General features: G+C 36.5%; 1 long non-coding RNA gene across 2 annotated transcripts in view; it reads left to right on the top strand.

Annotated features, from left to right (window-relative positions):
* The window catches only part of LOC112956958, a 78,714-nt gene that overhangs the window by 22,787 nt on the left and 35,608 nt on the right, over positions 1–20,319 (top strand). Inside the window, exon 3 of one of the 2 annotated variants that reach the window (XR_003251133.1) lies at positions 17,998–18,627. This is a non-coding gene — a long non-coding RNA (uncharacterized LOC112956958). The remainder of the gene's footprint in view (positions 1–17,997; positions 18,628–20,319) is intronic. The other variant, XR_003251134.1, reaches the window with a different exon arrangement.

Raw genomic sequence — 20,319 nt, 5'->3', positions numbered from 1 at the left:
TACAGGGCATTTTAGCAACATGAGGGTGTCTTCCCAAAAGCAGCTGTATGATGTGTGCTTTCCCTGAGCCTTCAAATTTAGGCCTTAAACGTGGGTCATGACTGGGTCATGACTGGGCTACGGATCTTAAGTGCTAAGAGCCACATATATCCTTGAAATTTGACTACAGTGCTCCCAAACGTAATTTATTTTTTTATTGTCTCCGAACCATTAAATTGCAGCGGAGTTCTGTAAGTGCTTTAAAGAAAAGGCATCTCCTCCTCAACACTGAGGGATATTGCAGAAAATTTGCCTTACAAGCACGGTTATATAATGCCCACTTATTTCAATTAGACTTTTGCTCTCACAGTCCCACTTTACCTAAGTGGCGTGATCACGGTGGAGATTTGTGATAGCAAACGAAATCTCTCTGCTCGTCTCAGCGGTGACTTGGCCTTTGGTGCTGTCTCAGGCACGTGAGCCCAGAGCAGCTAGTTACAGCGCTGTCTGGTTATTAGTGCTTGCTCACGATGGGTCTTGGTCCCTGCTAGCACAAGTGCAGGAAATGTCTGTGTAAGCATCGCACAGACTTAATTCTTCTGCAGAAGAGTTGTCCTTCGGGAGGAAACTCAAATAAAGAGCAACCTAACCTGAATTCCCTATAGCTGGAAACGAGGAACGGGACCAAACCCAATTATTCTAGATGATGCTGATGTTAGTCTTTTCTTAGCAAGAAACATCAAGTAGAAACTTTTTTTTGAGGTAGGTAATTTTCAACTAATTAAAGGTTTTCCTCTCTGAAGTCTTGCTTGAGATTTAAGTTTTTGGCAAGCACGAAAAAGATGGCATGGTTGTTTCTATTAACCCCCTGACACCTGAAGTCACCTGACTCTTCTTCCTAGGATTATGCAACATGATCTGTTGCAAAATATGGTTTATCTGGGGGAGGCACTGAAGACAATTTCAGTGTATAACCCAAAGAAAGCCAAATTGTACATTTGTCATACCATAAAAAGACAATTTGTGTATATGAGGGCAGCAATCCCTTTCTATTTTTTTGGCTCAACATTCTTGCACTTCTAACTGAGCAGACCAAACAATTTGTTTCCATGTAATTGCATTACGGCTGCAGGCATCTGAAATCCCTGATAATCGGGCTATGCTTTGTTACAATGATGAATTACTGTGTGTATTTTTGCCACGCTCATTAGTCTTGCTTTACAGTCTTCACCCTGCATGTGCACTGAGATAAATTGGACATTGACCCTAAGTGGCAGTGTCCTCATGAACCAAGGATGTTTTTAACATACATTGTTTTAAAATCACCATGTTTTACTTTTGAAAGTCAGTTGCTGTATTCAGTTCTAAGAATGGGAAATGTAATAGTTTTCTCTCACACTGTCTGGTTTAGAGATTGAATAATTTATAGAATATGTCATACTTAAATCAAAAAGTGGGAATTAATCCCAAGAATAAGTGCCTTGCAAAAGCAATAAAACAGCCCTGTGTATAGACATTGAGAACTCTTGTGGAAAAGAGGGAAAACAATCATGAAACAAAAAAAAGTGTGGTCTCTGACCTTGGAGAAGAAATAAAGCTGATAAAATAGGAGCATATGGTTTGATAGAATAATTTGAACAGAATTGTTTAGGGATGGAGGATGAGCAACATAATCATCCAACAACACATTCCACAGTGGGCATTTGCAGCAGTTTATTTTACCGAGTGGATTGTTTACCTCTCAGAGCAGTCACTGCAGTCAAGCAAGAAAAGAAGTGCAGCCAAGCAGCTGCTGCCTCCCTTATTTCTGCCCATGGACGCTGCAGCTTTTACCAGACACGGCCCAGTCTCAACAGGCAATGTGGGGGGAAATTCAAAGACCTTAGTCTATGAGCCAAGTGTAATCTTATAGAATAACTAATCTAGGGGGATGGATTTTATTAGTAAATGTACCAGTATCAAGTATGATCGGTTATTACTAAAACGCTTTAATGGAAAAGTTTTATTAAGAGACCAAAAGCACAGAAGTCACACGTATATTAACACTGTCTGATTTTTGTTTTTGAGAGAACTGATTTTCATAGAATAATAGGTTATTATTGGCTTTTTTCCCCCGAAATTATCTTTCAATGAAAGATGGCTTTTCATGGATTGTCAAAATGATGAAGTTGCATTTCTGTCTGAATGGGCTGCCTTCGTGCTCTGTGGGTCTAGTCTTTTCGTTCACTGAAATCTCAATTTACCAAGATTCCAGTAATTTTTAGTAGATATGTCAGCATCAAAGCCTCTGAATACAAGCCAACGTTTTTTAAGCTCCTAATCAGTGCAGCTCAGGCAAGGGCCAGCTGAGAAGTGTGAATTTCCAGCTAAAATACTATTCTGTGATAAGACATCTAGACCTGGGCTGATATGAACTGTAGAACAAGTCTCTCATGTCTATATAAATCTGACTATGTAAATATCTCAAAATGATACTTAAGCTCCCAAATCCCCCTTCTGTAATTCTTTTGAAGGTATTTACTGGTGCTTTCTGCTTTATCAGTTCTGAAGACAGCAAAGACAACATGTCCTCTTACATATATGTACACTTATATGAACATATATGAAAATTCAGCTGTGCTGCCTGTCTCCTCTTGAATTACAGGAGGGAAGCAACCAAAAGCCTTTCTTAGGTCACATTATGTGGCAGTAACTTTGCCAGTCCACAAAAAGGTCCTGTTTAAGCTCATAAATTCCAGGGATTCATCTGGCAACTGTATTACTTAAATTTTATGTTGTCACGTAGGAGTTTATTTGTGAGTTGGAAGCTACTTTGATTCACTCACATATAGGTGGTGCTTCTTTTTCTGATGCTTGTAGAATAGACTAGACATCTTGGTGGGTCTGAAGGTCCAAGAACAGCTGGAGGCCAGCTAGGTCATTCTGTGTTATCTCAAATGACACTATCTACCTCTATATGAGCAACTGGACTGAGACCTCAATTTCAATGCTGTTATTACAATCAAAGAAGAGCTAGTGTGGAGTTACTAAAGCTGAGAATGATTCAGCTGAACAGGGACCAGTTTTCTAGATGACAGTAAATCATGCTTTAGATTGCACTGGTTAGATCTCTACTGAGTAAAATGGGACGCTGAACAAGTAATGCATGTGTTGATGCCTACAAAGAGATAACTAAATTCAGGTATTGTAAACATCAAGAATGAACCTTTAGAATCAAAAAGGATGATTGCAGAATTTTGAAGTACTTGGCATTTTAGAGCAATTGGAGTCTTTGCAGAGTTTAAGGCCTCCCAGACAAATATCAGAATATCTGTAGAGTTTAAAGGTATCATGGAGACGTTCTAGGGAAAGTTATAACTGGGAAGAGAGGGGTTTTCTTGTATACAGAAATTAACATATAAGACTATCTAAAACATGACCTGTCAGGTAGGTTTACAAGGAGTCTTACTTTTAGATAAGATTTTTAAATTGCTAGGGGACACTCTAGTAATTGGCAGAATATTGGCAGAAGCCAGAGAAGGAACTAGATAGTGTCACCACTGTTTTTGATTGCTGTGATCCCTGTAGCTTTGTGTGGATGATTTCCCTTTCTTAATTAATGAGAAGATAACAGGTGAAAGGTGTAACATTCTTTCAGTAGCAATTTTTTTTTCAGGGAATAAAGGGCTGAGCTTTATGTGCTGTTTCTGTGTTATACAGCTGGCCACTGAAGACTGGAGTGTGGCAGCATTTGTATGTGCAAAATTTAATTGCTCTGATTTATCAAGCAGTTGGGGTTTTTTCTACTAGTTTTATTTAACTGTGGAAAATCTTATCCTTTCTTTGAGCAAAATGAGTGCATTTGCTCTAGGAGGTAATTTGCGATTCACAGATGATTTCTCTTTGATGGTCACTTTGTCTTTAATTTTCTTTTTCAAATGAAATTGCATTCTCAATTTGTTAGCAAATTTGAGGAGTAAATTTATTAATATGTGAGAGTGATGAATTCTTACATGGCATTACATTACATTGCATTATTCCTTCTTCAGGAATGTGAATTCCATCCAAGCCTTTCTTTGAGACAGTAACCTAAAGGGACAGAAGATGGAAATGGGGTTTGAACAATCATGGCTTGAGGTTTTGTGTTCACATATTTTGTTTCCTGTGTAAACGCACTTAAATATTAATCTATAGCATAAGTTATAATCACCAGTACCATTTTCTAGCCATATACAAAAGTTAGGGGTACTTATATTTCAAAAAAATGACTATGTATAAATGCTAAGATCCAGAACACAGTTTGAGTGATTCCCTCTTATTGGTTCTAAATTATTGTACTAAACCAGTCTTTATAACTTCCAATTATGTGGACTATCTCATGCTCCCCTCTTTACCAACCCTTCTTTTAGCATCACTGCTTATAGGCTAGTGTCTTGCAAAGTCAGTCACTATTCTTTCATCTCACCCATTTTCCACATGCTGACAGAAGAAAACAGTCTGATTTTTATTAGGAAAATCATCCAGTTGGAACAAAAATAATTCAGATGCAGGAAAAAAAATATCCATGTGGACCACAATAGGATAGAAAAATATCGTTCACATGTTTTTTGTTTTCATTCTTGAATGCTTCAGAGTTTTTGCTTGGTTTATCTGTAATAGATGTATTTAATGTTGCTACAATCTAGGATTCATAGAATCACAAAATAATTGAGTTTGGAAGAGAATTTTGGAGAGCATCTGGTCTAACTCCCTGCTCAAAGCTGGATAATCTAGAGCCAGTTGCCTATGTACATGTCCATTTGGGGTTTTAGATTCTGAGTATCTCCAAGGACAAACGCCCCACAATCTCTCTTTCGGCAATCTTTTCCAGTGTTTGACCATCCTCACACTTTTTTAAATTTCTTTTTTTAAAACAATTTTTAAATAATTTTTAAAACGAAATTTAAATGTAAGTTAATTAATTTTAAATTTAATTTTATTACATTTATTATTTTAAATTTTTTTTTAAATTTAAATTTAAATTTAATTAAATTATTTTAAGTCTGCAGGAGACAAATGATAAAGTCACTCTTGGTAGTTTCTGCATCAAGCCAAATATCTGTTGCAAGGTATTGTATTTCTCAGGAAGGAACCATATTACAAATGCAGCCAGAAGTAGTCAAGAATCTACTGTAGCCATTGGTGTGTTTTTCTAGGACTTATTAGCATTTAACTGAAAATATGGGGGAAAAAGCAAATCATTAATTCATAGAAAATATAGCAGGAAAGTGCTCAGGTTGCCATCACTGTTACTTGAAGCTGCTGTCATTTGTGTCTAAGCCTTTTCTGCCTAACTTTTTCTTGAGAACAAGTGATAGAGATATGACCAGGTTTAAATTTTCCATGTTGGTGGTTAAGTGCCCCAAGGGGTTGTAGAGAATTGCTTAGTAATTACGGTTACTATTTGTAAATTTGAAAACAGGTAAATGTCCTGTCAGATTTCTCTCCTTTAGATTAAATGATCCCTTGAACCTTTCTTGTACATTATCTTTTCTTGAATTGCTCTTTTCTAAGCTTCTTTTTCCAGAGTTCCAGTGTGTTTCTTGTGTCATGCTAATACTTGAAAACATACAGCAGTGGATGCCACACCAGCCCTTGCTGGCAGCCTTTCATTGAGGCACTGTGTTTGACTTTGACAATGTTATGGCCACACACCCAGGTTTGATCTTCTCTCAGACGTTTACAGCAGAATAGAGCTAAGTATATGACTACATTTTTCTCTTCCTAAATGTGGCTCCTTTTGCAGTTTTTCCAGCAGAGTTCTTGTTTGAAATTTAATTCTGGCCTTTGCAGTTCTTGAAGCTTCTTCAGTCTTGGAATGATCTGTGTATTAGGTAAGAATTTCCTATCAACATTATCATGAAAATTATTTATGAAAATATAGTTAGTGATCTACCAATGACTTCATGGAATTTTATTCAAAATTGCATCCTTCATTTTTTGAATGTAAAGTGCAAAAAAAATGTAGAGATACAACTTCCATCTCAGATGGTCATTAACTGCAGATTTGTTGAAGCCAGGAGAGTCTATTAAAGAAAGATAAGACTATACTTACCATATTTTTTATATTCTTCCATGACACTTGCTAGTGGCTACTGTCAGAGAAAGATGCTTGATTGAGTGAAGTTTTGTTTTGATTCATTATTGCTATTTTTGTATACTTACTTTCCACTCTTATTTCTCAGTAAATCTAGTCATTTTCCCATATAGAAAAATTAGATTCATTTAAAATTATTTGATATTGAATGATCTATGTCGGCAGTTACTCAACTCTTTGTTATCTTTTAGGTGTTAGTGGATAATTTGTTTGACTGTTTCAGGATCTTCCTGGAATTGAACTTAAGCTGGTTGTCTTATTTTCTCTTTCCTTTCCCCCTTCCTTCTTGGTCTTTGGAGCCTTTGTTATTTTTGACAAGTTTCCAAAGGATAATTTATTTGTCCTGAAATAAAAAGCTGGCTGAAACAAAATAACCTGTAGTGAATTTTCAGCAAGTCTAGCTTGTTTTAAAACCTGTGGTTTACTTATTTGCCAGTGCAAAGAAGTCATTGGAAACTGTCTTCCTCAGGATCTCTTTTGAGGAATAAACCACATTTTTTTCCTAGTCTCCTACTACTATTCTGTATGATTAATTCAGATTTTAACAACAGAGTTCTTCACAAATGCAGTCAATCTTTTGATACTAATATTGGATTTCAAATAAAATGTGCTTCCTAAAGTTGAATATAGGAAAAAAAAAAAAGATTATTCTTGGCTTCTCTACACCTATTTCATGTGATAGATATATGAAACTGAGATAATTTACAAGTTCCTTGGGCTGTGACAGGAAAAAACAAATCATGTGAATGGGGAGGAAGTTATCCTGGAATAAAGACATTTAAGAAGATAATGAGTTCACTACAAAAGGGTCTTATTTAAGTACTTGGAATGAATGATATAACATCACAGGATGGTGGAAAGCAGTATAGAAGAAGATTCCTTCTTCAGTTCCAATGACTTATTGTTGAAACATTTCTCACTGAATCCAAACAGAGATTAACATTAATAGTGACTTTATGGCTGAACTTGCATCACTGGTATTCATATATTCTATCTGGCTTTTTACAGAAATTGCTACGTATATTTACTTGTTAAAGCCTTTCTTTTTACGTACTAGTAGGGCTATAGAAAGAAGGCAAAAAAGTGTGGGTTTTTGTTGTTTTGTTTTTCAGTCATCTCTTATATCATCATTTATATCTCATGCTACTGAGGTATTGAGATATAACTTCCCAACATCAAAGAATAAAAAACAGGGAGAAGGCTTTCAAAGGTCATATTTCTTGAACCAGAATTTCAGTGCTTGCAAAAGCAGCATCACTGATGGGCAGAAGTGCCCTTCAGGCAGTCTTTCAGGTTTGTTTAAGTATTTGATTCTTATTGTTTAAAATCCATCCTGATAGGGTGAAAGTGATAAATCTCACTTGCTTTCACATAGAGTAATCTCAAAGAGTATTTTTTTACAACACAGCAAATGCCAAAATATAAAGCATCTTTGGAAAAGCTTATTTGAAAGTAAATCTGAATGAATTCCTATTGCAATGCATGTAGAAGGAAAGAGAATAGAATTTCACTACTAGCTTTTAGTATTGAAACTGAAAAATGAGAACTGTGTTCTCAGGAGAAGTGGGAAATTATCCCAAGTGTCTTTTGTGTACCTCTCTTTACATTAACTTAGATTTCTTTAAGCCAAAGAAAGAATTTGTTTTTTACCTTTTCTTAATGCTTTAATAAAAAAGCTCAGACATAACATTTGCCAAGGCCATGGGAAATATCAGGTTTAGGGCTGAGGAAAAAAAAAAACCCTCAGATGATGGTAATTACAGAATCACAGAATGTTCAAGGTTGGAAGGGACCTCTAGAGATCATCTAGTCCAACCTTCCTGCTCAAGCAGAGATAATATAAAATAATTTATAATCTAATCTAATATATGTTAATAAGATATTATAATAAAATAAAAAGATATTATAAGATATATAATAGAAAGATAATGTAATATAATATAAATATCGTCCTACTTTTCTGCGAGAAAGGCCAACGAAACTACTACATTAAAATTGTTTATTGCTTATTCTTTACATTATTCTCCTTTGGTGGGAAATCACACAACCTTCAAGTTTTTTGATAATTAAAGCATTTGCATTGGTGTATTGAGTAGGGCTGTATGTAATATGAGTTTGAAGACTGTTGGTTTGGTAAAAGAGATTCTTTTAAGTTCTCAGTTATGCTTTTTTGAATGGGAGAGTCGTTGCTTTTAACTAATAGATATTCTCTGATTTTTAAGAGATATAGAGCATCTGTTTTGTTAAAACTGTACAGAAATCAAGTGCTGTAACAATGAGATATCGCATAGAAAGATAGGCAAATATTTATGCAGATTCTTGTGGAATATTTGTATTTTCTGCCTTAATAACTTAACTAGTCTTGTAATTAGCCTTATAACATGAGCAGAGAGAGGTGAGGATAAAAGAGTACTGAGAAAACAGAAAAAAAAATGAAGTTTTAAATAACTTGCTGAAGGAAAAGCTTGAAAAGACTCATAAAAAAGAAAAAGGAGAAAAAAAAATCCTTAGGTTCAATAATGAATAAGACCATTATATATGAGATGTATGTACTTGAAATAAAAAAGATTATGAGATAAAACAGCTTTCTAGGTAGTGGGCATCATGCAGAAAACCCGTTTGTGTAAATGTGATTTGACTAAGGGTTTCTGTTGAAAGTTATTGTTCTGGATTTCATCATGAAGGCTTTGCATAATTTGACAAGATTGCAGTTTATAAAGTATTTTTTCATCAAAGTAAAAATGAGAACAGAATTTACCGTATTTTATTAAACTTGAACCTGTTTAAATCGGAAATACAACTCTGTAATGGTCACCCAGGCAATGCCATTATATTTTATGAGGATCAGTTGGGAGTTGTTACAATAGCTGTTTAGAAAGAGAAATAAAATGTAGTAGATTACATATATTATAGATCTAGGTAATTTCTCATGGTAAATATGCATTCTTGCTGAATTATTCCACAGTCTGTGGCACAAAATACATTTTTGTGCAAATGTTGCTAGATAGTTCTCTTTGTCTTCATGGACATGTGTAAAGTATATTATCTTTAAAAGAAAAACAAAACAAAATGATAAAAGAGCATTAAAGTAGCAAAGTCAAAATAAAAGCTTGAAAATTTTAGATTAAGAAAGGAACTTGCATATCACCTACATATACTACAGTTCCCCATATCCTCAGAAAAGTTAACTATTTAAGGTCGTATTTACTGAGGATGATATTTGACTTGCATTTCATGAATAATGTTTCACAGTAAATGGGATCCTTCTCAGAGGTTATCACTCCTCTAAGATATAATAATTAGTGCATTAAGAAACATCCTAGCTGCCTTCTTCCCCACAGAAATCACTCACATATATGGAAGGCTGTGACTTATTAAATGCACAAGATTTCAAAAATACACAAACAAGTTTTGTCTTATGTTATGCACTTTTTGAAAATATTACATGGGCTGTATTTAGTGCTGAGTTTCACATGCATTTTTAGGGGTTATGAGAAGCTAGTACAGTGAGGAAATAGTATTTGAAAATGGCATTCAAAACTGCATCTGCTCACAATTGTATTAGTGTTGTATACTCAATTATAATATTGTCACTCACTGAATAACATTATTATCCATAACTAACTCTAGATAAAATGTACACAGAAGAAAATTAGTCTTTGCAGATCAAAAGCACTTTAACAAACTTGTTTTCCAAGGAGACCATATTTCTTCACAAAGAAGTATTAAGTATTATAAATTACAGGAAAGCTCAGGTGTCAAGTATGGACACAGGGTAAAAATGTTTTAGAGTGTAACTTTAAAACATATAATTTCTGGGGGAAAATCATTCAACACAGAACTCGCACAAGTTTTTCAAAGAAAAACGGAATGAAAAATTAAGCGGAATGTTTTGATTTTTCAGTGGGTCGAGGAAAGTGTCTGTAAAACAAATCCATTAAAAGTGATTTAGTGTGACATTCCTAGTGCACCGAGCAAGACGACCACAACTGCCTTCATTAACAATAAGACTCACCCTGCCCAAGCTACCGGAACGGAGCTGTCTGGGACGAGGTGCCACGTCAGAAGGGGTCACTTCTTAGGTGTTGCTGATGGAGAGAGGCAGATAATGTACAATTATGAAATTGCTTTAGGACAGCAGGCCTGAATGTTGTTCTCGGGTGGTTTTAGTGAGCTAAGTGTTCCCAAAGCCTTCAGCCAGAATATTCACAGGTCCTTGATCCTAATCTTTCCCATTAATTTCAGATTCATAACACCATTTCAGCCTGATTCAGGGTCTTTACACTTTCAAGAGGCTGTAGATATTCAGCTATTGAGCGTTGTTCTTCATCTGAAAAATTCATGACTAGTTTCTAACAAGGAGACTGAGAAAAGAAATTTAGTCATTATTTGTATTAGAAAAGTAACATGAATAAGAAATTAGCATTGGAGAAATTAGAAGCAGAGTTCAGAAAATTCTGTTTTCAAATAAGAAATTATTTCTTTAAAATAAGATCAAACATAGAAAAACTTTTTTTTTTTTTTAGGTTCCTTTGAGCCCAGTGATTCCTAAAGTAATCTATAAAATTTAAATTTTAGAATTATTTAAGAAGTCTAAACTTGGATAAAATATGCCTATTACTGCAGAGTGTCCAGTAACAGGAGCTTATGATGGAAAGTGGAGAAAAATCTATTACTCTATTGAATCTATAGAAATAATTTGATGCGGTCATAAAAGGTAATTTCCTGAGTTGGATTTTGTCCAGGATTTTGAAGTTGTCACCCAAAGCTTATGGGAAGTGCCACAGGATCTTTCATGAGAACAAGTTATTGTGACCTTTGCTTTAATGTTTCAGGACAGAAAATTCAGGATGTTTTCTCTTGGCAATGTGCTGGTACAGTGCAAATACCATTTTGTATACCAGAAGAATATCACTTATTGTAATCTTGTTTCTAGTATGTTGTTATCCTTAAAAAAACCTTACATAATTATTAGTTAAGAAATGCGCAGTTAGGATTGCTGAGAGTGTAAATGATACATTTCGGCAATTGAAATTTTGCTTTCTAATGGCTTCATAAATTGGAGCTGCTGTTTGATGTTCAATTGGGAAAATGTGCAAAGCATTATGTCAGAACACAATGTCATCTCTTTCCGAGGATGAGGATGAAAGACCAAATAGCTGAAGATCTTATAGGAATAGTGAAGTACAAAATATATTAATGCCAGTCTAGAAGGGGAATGAAAAGCTAAAACTTACTAATAAGAATGACTTGACTCTAGATTGTGTTTTCCATATGTGGGAAATGTGTTTCTATCTGTGTTTTCTATCACAGTGTTTCTTTGTGGGAAGTGAATATTATGGCTGCTTTACATATGGGTAATGATGATAACACTAACTCAGTTTTCAAATGCTGCTCAAGAGCTCCCATCGAAAGCTGCAAGTTGAAATGAAACTGAGCTGTGATGATGAAAAAGAGGTAAAAATAACAGACTTTTTGGACTAAAATCCTAAAACAATCCAAAAGAACATGCTTACACAGAGAATGCTCCTTGCATCTGGTTAAGCCATTGTAATTAAAAACAGAACTACAGTCTCATTGTGATATTATATTCCTCTTTTTATGTAGCTTGACTGACGGTTATGTTGAGTTGATTTGAGTCACATGAGAAACAAACATACTCTTTTCTGTTCAAAGAGAGTTTGAAGCATGTTATGGAGATTCTGTTGGAAATGTTAAGTGGCTATGGTCACAGATTATCTCTTATTGAATGTGGTTAGGAATGGATGACTGGAACGAATCTTTCATATATTTTTCTTTTTTCATAAATATATAAAAAATCTTTCCTGTGTCTCAAATGTTTGCAACTGATGCAAACTATCTGCAGTTGATCTATCTGTGGTTTGTCAAGTTTATAGACTAACATATGGTGCGAAAGATTATAGTACGTTCATCGTATTCAAACAATTTCTTCTCTTGAGGGTATGAATTTTGAGAAAAACACCAGCAGCAGCCTATTCCTTTAGTTATTCTTGCAAGAAAGTGCAAGCTGGCAAACCTTGGTCAGAGCAAGTAGTTAGATGGCCTCCTGACCTTGAAGCCTGAGTTATTCTATGAGCTGGTATTTTTTTAAATGCTGTTTTTGTCCAGAGATGTGTTTCCTTTAGGTTTTTAGCTAAGCAGCACTGACATTCAGTAGGACTTGAATGAGCAATACTTTGTGGAAAACAATATATGTTGTTGGAATCAAAGCAATAAAAAGTATACATTAGTATGTTCATGTGGATCAGAAGAAATTAAAATTACTGCTGGATGTCAATTTTTCATTATTAGCAATGAGCTGGTATTTGCTCTTCTGGTCAGCTGCGATGCAGCAATTGCCCATAAGAGCATATTTAATCCATATCAGTGTAAAACAAAACTGCTTAAACTACTTTTTTGTCAGATGGTTGGTGATGGTTTTTAATCTATCAGTGATGAACACAGAGGAGTGGGGAACAGAATGGGACAGTATTTTCTTAAATAACACATGTCTGTTCTGAGTTATTTGCTTCCATGTCTCTAGACCCTTCATAAATGCTTCATAACTGAACGATGTGCTTGCAGATAAAATCTTACAGCCAATCTTAGTCTTGCACTGTTCCCTGGGGCTTTTTAAAAAGACAAACAAGCAGAAATTGGATAGTGACCACCTACTCTTTTCAACTATTGCCAGCGATTGGTTTCTAGATATTATATCACAAATGAGTTTGATCCAGATTGTCATGCTCAAATGTCAATTTAGTGGTTTTGTTTTGTTTCTTTTTTTTTTTTTTTCTTTTAATCTTTCCTCCTTATGTGATACTCCTAACAGGATCTGATTGAACAGAATATCTTTCTTCCACTTTCATTCCAAGCTATTGAAGTGTAGTTACAAGGATCACACTGTATTTCAGCTTCACGGAGGGAGTGTTTCAACAGTGACTTGGTTCAGAGTATTCTGAGTTGGGTGATTTCAGAGGGAGAAATACCAGGTGTCATGGTTTCTTGTGCTCTTCCCTGTGGGTAATATTATGTACACTACATTGAGCTAATTTCTGCAATTTATTCAGCCTTCAGAGTTGAACTGGCTGTTTTTGGTGTGTCCCTTCAAACTCCAACATATCCCCTCAATTAATGGTATTAAGCACATCATTTGATAACTAAAATCAGTGTTTGTTATGGCAATTCCTGTTATTGAAAAATGATAAATGTTAGACTAGAAGGATAGGAAAAAAGACTGTAAGAACAAAATGCAATCTTTAAAATTGACTTTGACAAAGATACTTATTCATGAAAAGCCAGCCATACTAATATAGGTTAGATACTTCCTGTATTTTCACAGGTCACATTGTGCAGTTTTTCTGGATGTATCAGTATGAGATATCCAGATAAGAGATTCCCAGCCACTGATTTCACACTATCATCCACTTGCTTGTGTTTTAATGCTGTCACACCCTCCTCGTTCTGATCCCTCTTTTTTCTTTTTTTTTCTTTTTTCTTTTTCTTTTCTTTCTTTTTTTCTCTTTTCTCTTTTCTTTTTTTCTTTTTTCTTTTCTTTTTTTCTTTTTTTCTTTTTTTTTTGTCCTAGTTTTTCTGTTTCTTCTTTGCTCATAGCCTTCCCAGCACTACTTTTATCCCTGAGTTGGCCTTTGATCATCTTTCTTCTTTCTGTGTCTTTCTGCATTTTGTAACGCATCTTTTATCCTCAGGGAGCTAAGGGGTGATTGATCGCTTCAAAGTGAGGTTTCTCAAGAACATATTGACCTAGTTCACTACTGAATGTGATACATACTTGGACCACATGCAGTTCATAAAACTCCAAAGAAAAATGGGCACTATATCGAAGTATCTTTACAGCTTATTATAGTATTGCCCATTTATGACACGACCAACTGCTGCAACAAGTCTGTTGCATCCTTCTCTTGAAGTGAAGGATCAAAGATATTTTGCTTTGGCTGAAGGTGGTGTAGTACAGCTTCATCTGTGGTCACAACGAAAAAAAATGCATCTTTCTCGTGCTTGGCTTAGATATTAGGCCACTGGCACGCTGCGAGAAAAGAATGATAAATAACAAGTTGTTTGTTTAAATTCATGTTTTCAAATGCATTGGCATGTCTTAGATGTGTTTGCATACATGTTCTACTCTTTTGCGGGGAACACAATTTGTCTTGGTCTCCAGGAGACTATGTTAAAATAGTCCTATAGCAACAAGTCCAGCTTCATAGTGTCAGTACTTAATTTTCTATCTGAACTAGAGGTAGTATTTTAGCAGAAAGTCGGACTTAATCAAAACCAAACACCATTTAAATTCCTGGCTGTTCTTAGAAGTGATCTCGAACAGTTTCTTTAAAATATAGCATAACTTGAACCATAACTGCATAATAAAGCTCACTCAACTTCCTTGATTCAAGGACAAGTAAATTTATTCTGGATATGAAAAAAAGTTTACTTTCCTGTTAAAAATAAAGATAGCCTAATCATTAAGATAAACAGGAGTGAACACTGGTTTCCCTCTGTTCCATGTATATCCTTTCCTTCTGTAAGGCTCTGCATGTAGCACACCCATAACTTTCAGTAGTTGTTATGTTTCCTAGCATTTTCTTTTTGATCTAGTGACTATTTTGCCATTTGATTAAACTTCACTGAAGAAATTGGTCATAATATAGTGTTTAATATAAACAACTGGCTAAGGTACACAGACAAAATTGCTTTGCCTGAGATTTTTTAGGACAACAAAAGGAAAAAAATATATATATTTGGAGGTCTCTTATGCTCAGGGAGATGCATCTAATGTTTAAAATGAATGAAAGGCATTTTCATGCTAGAATAGTATGGCACTAAATGGCACTGTAGAGCACCGTGCTTGCTAGGAGCCCAGCTCTTTGAGGGGCCCATACCCTCACTCAGTTTCTGCTGACTTTCAAGGGAGCTGAAGATATTCAGAGTTCTGGGACTCATAGAATCTCCGAGATTTGTAGTATGGGATCTGGAAGTGCTCTACAAGAGTAGTCTCATCTTCCTTTGCAAAAAGAACCCTTGGAACGGTTTCCATTTTTTACAGTCAGTATTGGAAATGACACATCTTCTCAAGGAAAACTCTAGGTCCTCTAGTGTTATTAATATCATAGCTTTGGGATAGGCACACATGACCTCTATTTCTAAAATGCATCTGTGAATATTGGAAGTGTTTTGCAGCATATTCATGATGTTATTAGGCTAGTATTTTTACTGAAGGATTATTCGACTTGACAGGAGAGGACTAATTCAGATATTTGAAATGATTTCAGGGGCAGATCCATTATGTATTCCCAAAACATGGAAGCTCCTGATGCTTAGCAATATAGTATCAAGTTCCTTGATAGCTGACCTCTATTTTTGCAAGCAGCTAAAGATACGTGGATCTCCGTTTTTCCATTTAAAGGGTATCTGGACATTCAGCATCAGACTCCTGCAAAGTTTGCTCAGCACAGGAACCCAAAATGCTTAGGTGTCCCGAAACACAGAATCTCTGACCCAGTATACTTAAAAGTCAAACTTGAGGTGACTGGGAGGGTGGCATGGAGGATTCTGCCATATAACACTACAGATCTGTTGTGGTTACAATGCTGGGGACAACTCTTCATCCATGGCATGAGTTTACAGCAGCTCGGTGGGCTTGTTAACGTCCAGATCTCATGGAGGCGCTGAGTCAAAGGCTGGTTTTATTCTGGGTGGCAGCGCTGCTTTTTGCTTACTTGTGTTGTGATAGATGGTATGAGTGTTTTAGCTGCTTTTTTACTGCAGGGATATTGGATGTGCTGCTCTGTGAAAGGCCTGGCTGGAGAGCAGCCTTGTGCAGGTGGCTGCCCTCAGGTTTGGAAGGCTCCGAGGGGAAGGAGAGCCAACAAGGAGGGACCAGGGCCATGGGAAGACTCCAGAAAGGAGTGGACACCCAGCCAAAGCTTTGAGCCACAAGGCAGAAACATCTTTTCTTAAGAACCTGCATAGGTCTGTTGGAACTGATACAACTCTGGATGCCCCTGAAAGCTGCTGCACTGGCAGCAGCAGGCTGGGATTTCCTCCATAGTACTTGCAGAATTGTCCTAGTAGAGGCTTTTCCAGGGGCGGTGGGTTTGCTGAGCCCTCAGCAAGGCTACTTTCCTTCCACCTGGTTATCAGAGTTAGCGAGGACATACCGAGGACATAGCGAGGACATAGGACATAGCGAGGCAGCATACCGAGAGCCTCAGGACATAGAGGTAAATTTGCTCCTGAACAGGATGCTTCCTCTGCCTGAATAACAGCAGCCAAAGCATTTTCAAAGGGCAGGCAGTTTTGCAGGCACCCACAAGCTTAGGATACTTGGATTGCAGCAAAATGTGGAACTGTAAATATGGCAAAGAAAGGGTCTTGCAAACTTAACCTAGAGCTATAGTTTTTTCAGGCAAAATCCTGACCTAGAATCACAGAATCATGGCCAAGGTTGGAAAGGACCTCAGAGGTCATCGAGTCCAACCCCCCTGCTCACGCAGGGTCACCTAGAGCACGTGGCACAGGGCTGCATCCAAGCGGGTTTTAAAGATCTCCAAAGAAGGAGACTCCACAACCTCTCTGGGCAGCCTGTGCCAGTGCTTTGTCACCCTCACAGTGAAGAAATGCTTCCTTAAGTTCCTGTGGAACTTCCGATGCTTCAGTTTGAAGCCATTTCACCTCTCCATTACTTTCTTCCAAGGTGAGGATATGGGATTTGCTGGATCAGTATGCAGTTTCTTAGAACTCAGACACGAGATGTAGTCATGTTTTTCTCCCCTCTTGTTTTGTATTTTCAGTGTACCATGCAGATGTGTGTGGGGGCCTGCGTCTGTCACAACTGTGATTAAGCATTTGTGGTTAATGCTTATTTTATTTTGTCAGAACGTAGTGTTTTTTTTCTGATCTGGAAGGGCTGGACCGAGCTCTTCTGTGGCAAAACAAAATAAAATATGGCAGGGTTAATAGCTAGAAAGAATATTTAAATTCAAGAAAATGGGATTCTGCAAGATTTGGTGGCTTAGCAGGAGCGGAGTATGGGTGGATAGTATGAAAGGTGGCAACTGGACTGTAAATTCCTGAAATTGAGCAGCTTCTTCATTTTATGCTTGAATAGCACCTTGCTCAGTGGGGTTTTGTCCATGACTGGACTCATAATACAAATAAATGCAACTTCTTCAATCCTGAAGAGAAGAGATTTATGCCTGTATTGCATATATTGGGCAACTTGAGACTCAGCTTTGCTGTGATGTCCATATGACTTCTGGATCAGAGCAGGATTTCAACCAGCTCCTTCCAAGATGATTGTGGTGACTTTGTGACCTGTGTAGTGATGACCATGGATGCAGGATCCAGCTGCTGAAAGACCTCATCCATAGTCTCTCAAAAGCAATTTTCCTGGGCTTCAATGGCATTTGAATCGGACTCTTTCAGGCTGAATTTTCCATTATTCTGTGCTAATAATTGGGTCAGCAGCTATTCAAAAGTGCTCAGCACTTACAATTCTTGTAATATCCCTTGTAGTCATATTTTCCAGGAATCCCAAAAGACCTGGTGTGTTTAGGCTAAAGAATAAGCATTCACAAAAGTTGTATCGAAAGGATTCAGCATTATTAAATGTTCTTCTTCCACATATACTCCAGATAATTCTGGAAATTATATGTTCTGTGGTCCTGATAAATGCTGCTTTCACATGCACAGCTCTGAAAGAATTTGGAGCTTTCTCATACATATCTGAAGGGAGCAGAAACAATTTCAGCAGTTACATAAACTGAAATTTCTTTTCAACCTCCTACCTGTTTGTTTCTAATAAACACAAAGCTTCTAATTTCCTTTGCATTCTGTCATGCTAGAAATTAGGAGAGAAATTAATTTGTGCTTTTTTTCTTTGGCAGAGTTTGGCTTATACAACAGATTTTTACTCTGTAAGACAGATTTTGCTGTATTTGTGCTTTTTTCATCTCCCCCTGAGGAGTATTAACTCAAAGCAATCACAAGACACCCATCCTTGCCTGCTGCTTCTTGAACTGTTATATCTTCTTTGCTGCCTGCTCCTGTATTTGAAGCTTTCCTTTAATAGGAAAAAGCCACGATCAAAAAAATTTGAGACTGTCTCCTTTCCTAATGGTAACTTTGATGTACGAAAGCTTAAACCTGTAAAAGCACTTTTGTTCCTATAGAATTTACTTTTCACAGCTTATTCTCATCCCTGAAATCAAGAAAGGTAGGATGATCTGTATCGAATCACGAAAGGAAGCTGTGTGCACCCTCGGAAAACGCTGAGCTGCTTGAGAAGCTGTAGCCAGTGCACGTTTATGGACGTGGTTTTCTAAGCAATCTCCAAAGCTTGAACGGATTACAGTGATATTTTAACAAGGCTGCTGGCATCTGTCACTAGCTTTCACCTACTGAGGAAGCTGAAAGATGGCAGAGTGCAATTATTTCCACGTAAGCTAAATTCTAGTGGCTGATTATCACAAGGACTTTGGTGCTTTAAACTTCTTCATCTCCTCCAAGTCAAGCAGGTAAGTCTTACAGGCTTCTCTTCTAGCTTTCTTTTTGGCTGGGGAGTAGGGCTCGCAGGGGGCTGGTGGTGAAGGAAAATGTGCTAGATACAAAGGCAAACTGCATTTCTGAAATAATGAAGATGCAATAGTAAAAGCATTTGCATGCTGTCATTTTCTGCCAGGTTATAAATCCACTAAAAAATTTCCATGGCAATGTTATTGCTTTCTTTAGCCAAGACCTGGCAATCTTTCCTTATTAAAGTGATCTCTAGTATAGGCAAATATTATATATGCTTACATATTATTGGAAGAGGGCTTACACATCAGTTATCTGTACTTATTAAAGTAAATCTGTTCTAAATCTGTTTCTGCAATCATATAATTTCTTCTAGATTAATTACTGTGGTTAAAACAGTGTTATTCCATGTTAGGCATAATGTGTTTAAAATTAACTTCCTCAAAATGATTTTGGTCAAACAGCCTTCCCCTGGAAACGCAGTTTGCTAAACTGAATCCCTGGGCAGCTTGCATTTCACGAGTCCTGCATCATTGTAGAAATACTGTGTAAACAAGAGGTTTCCTAAGCTCTCAAGTGGGAACGTAGCAGCATCAAAAATGGATAATTCTTTCTCTTTCACCCTTGAAAGAACATTTACTCTGTTTAAGTAAAGGCACTGCTAAGCCTCTTGAGGTGAAGCTTCCTATTTTAAGACTTTTAAGGTAATTATTATAATTTAGAAAAACAAAGACACTTTGACTGTAAATAATTTTCTCTTAATTAAGTTTTTCTGTCCTCTGAGAATGTGTACTAGAATTAAGAAAAAATTATTGTCGAAGGACAAAGATTTTACATAGTTTTCTAATATGTTTGTTTTTCAAGAATGACCATCTGCTTTAATATATTATGCTCAAATATAGATATACATATATGCTTTTTTGATGTTTTAAAATATGGTTGTTTACAGAAAGCAATTAATTTAAGCTCTATATTCCATCTGGCTATGATAACTGAAACAAAACCTTCTAGCATATGCAATTATAAATAAATTTCTAAGAATTATTAGATGTGTAATTAACAGAAGACTGAATTATCACTTTCTCCTCTGCATAATAATTCTGCATAAAAACATGAGAAATGACTCTCGTTAAAACCTCACAGCAGATCAGCCCTTTAAAGGAAGTGAGATATTAAAACAAAGCATTTAAGATGTGCAAACACTGTTATTAAATAGTGAAGAGAGGGCTGAAAACAAAGGGAATATTTAAGAAATAGATATGCCTTAAATACTTAAAATGTTTTGACTTCATTTTTTTTTTAGAAGGAAACTTTGGAGCATCTTGGGGATGCATTTGTACATTTTGCTTTGCCTTTTCTCTCCAAGGAGTCCCTGTGAAAACTTGTGCATTATTCATCTGTAAACTTTTCAAAATTCTGGTCAATGCAGTGATTAATTAGGGAGGATTCAAAAAAAGCCCTCCAGGACTGCTGATGGAGGTAGCTTTTCCCTAGGTAAGGTGCATTCTCCACGGAAGTTTAGGGACTTCGTGGTTTGTTTGCAGTGCCTTTCAGCAGCGGGGTGCCCCTAAGGGTACCGTCACTGGTGGCAAACAGAGAACCAGGCTAATCCCTCCACATCAGCAGAAATTTACTGCAGGAATTTTGCTTTCATGCAACAAAACCAGGTATGTTTCAAAAGGCTTTACTAGCAA

Source organism: Nothoprocta perdicaria, unplaced genomic scaffold, assembly GCF_003342845.1.
Source record: "Nothoprocta perdicaria isolate Ctin4 unplaced genomic scaffold, notPer1 scaffold_69, whole genome shotgun sequence".
NCBI classification, from domain to species: domain Eukaryota; kingdom Metazoa; phylum Chordata; class Aves; order Tinamiformes; family Tinamidae; genus Nothoprocta; species Nothoprocta perdicaria.
The sequence above is the reverse complement of the archived record's forward strand: the minus strand, read 5'-3'. Positions and strand labels throughout refer to the sequence as shown.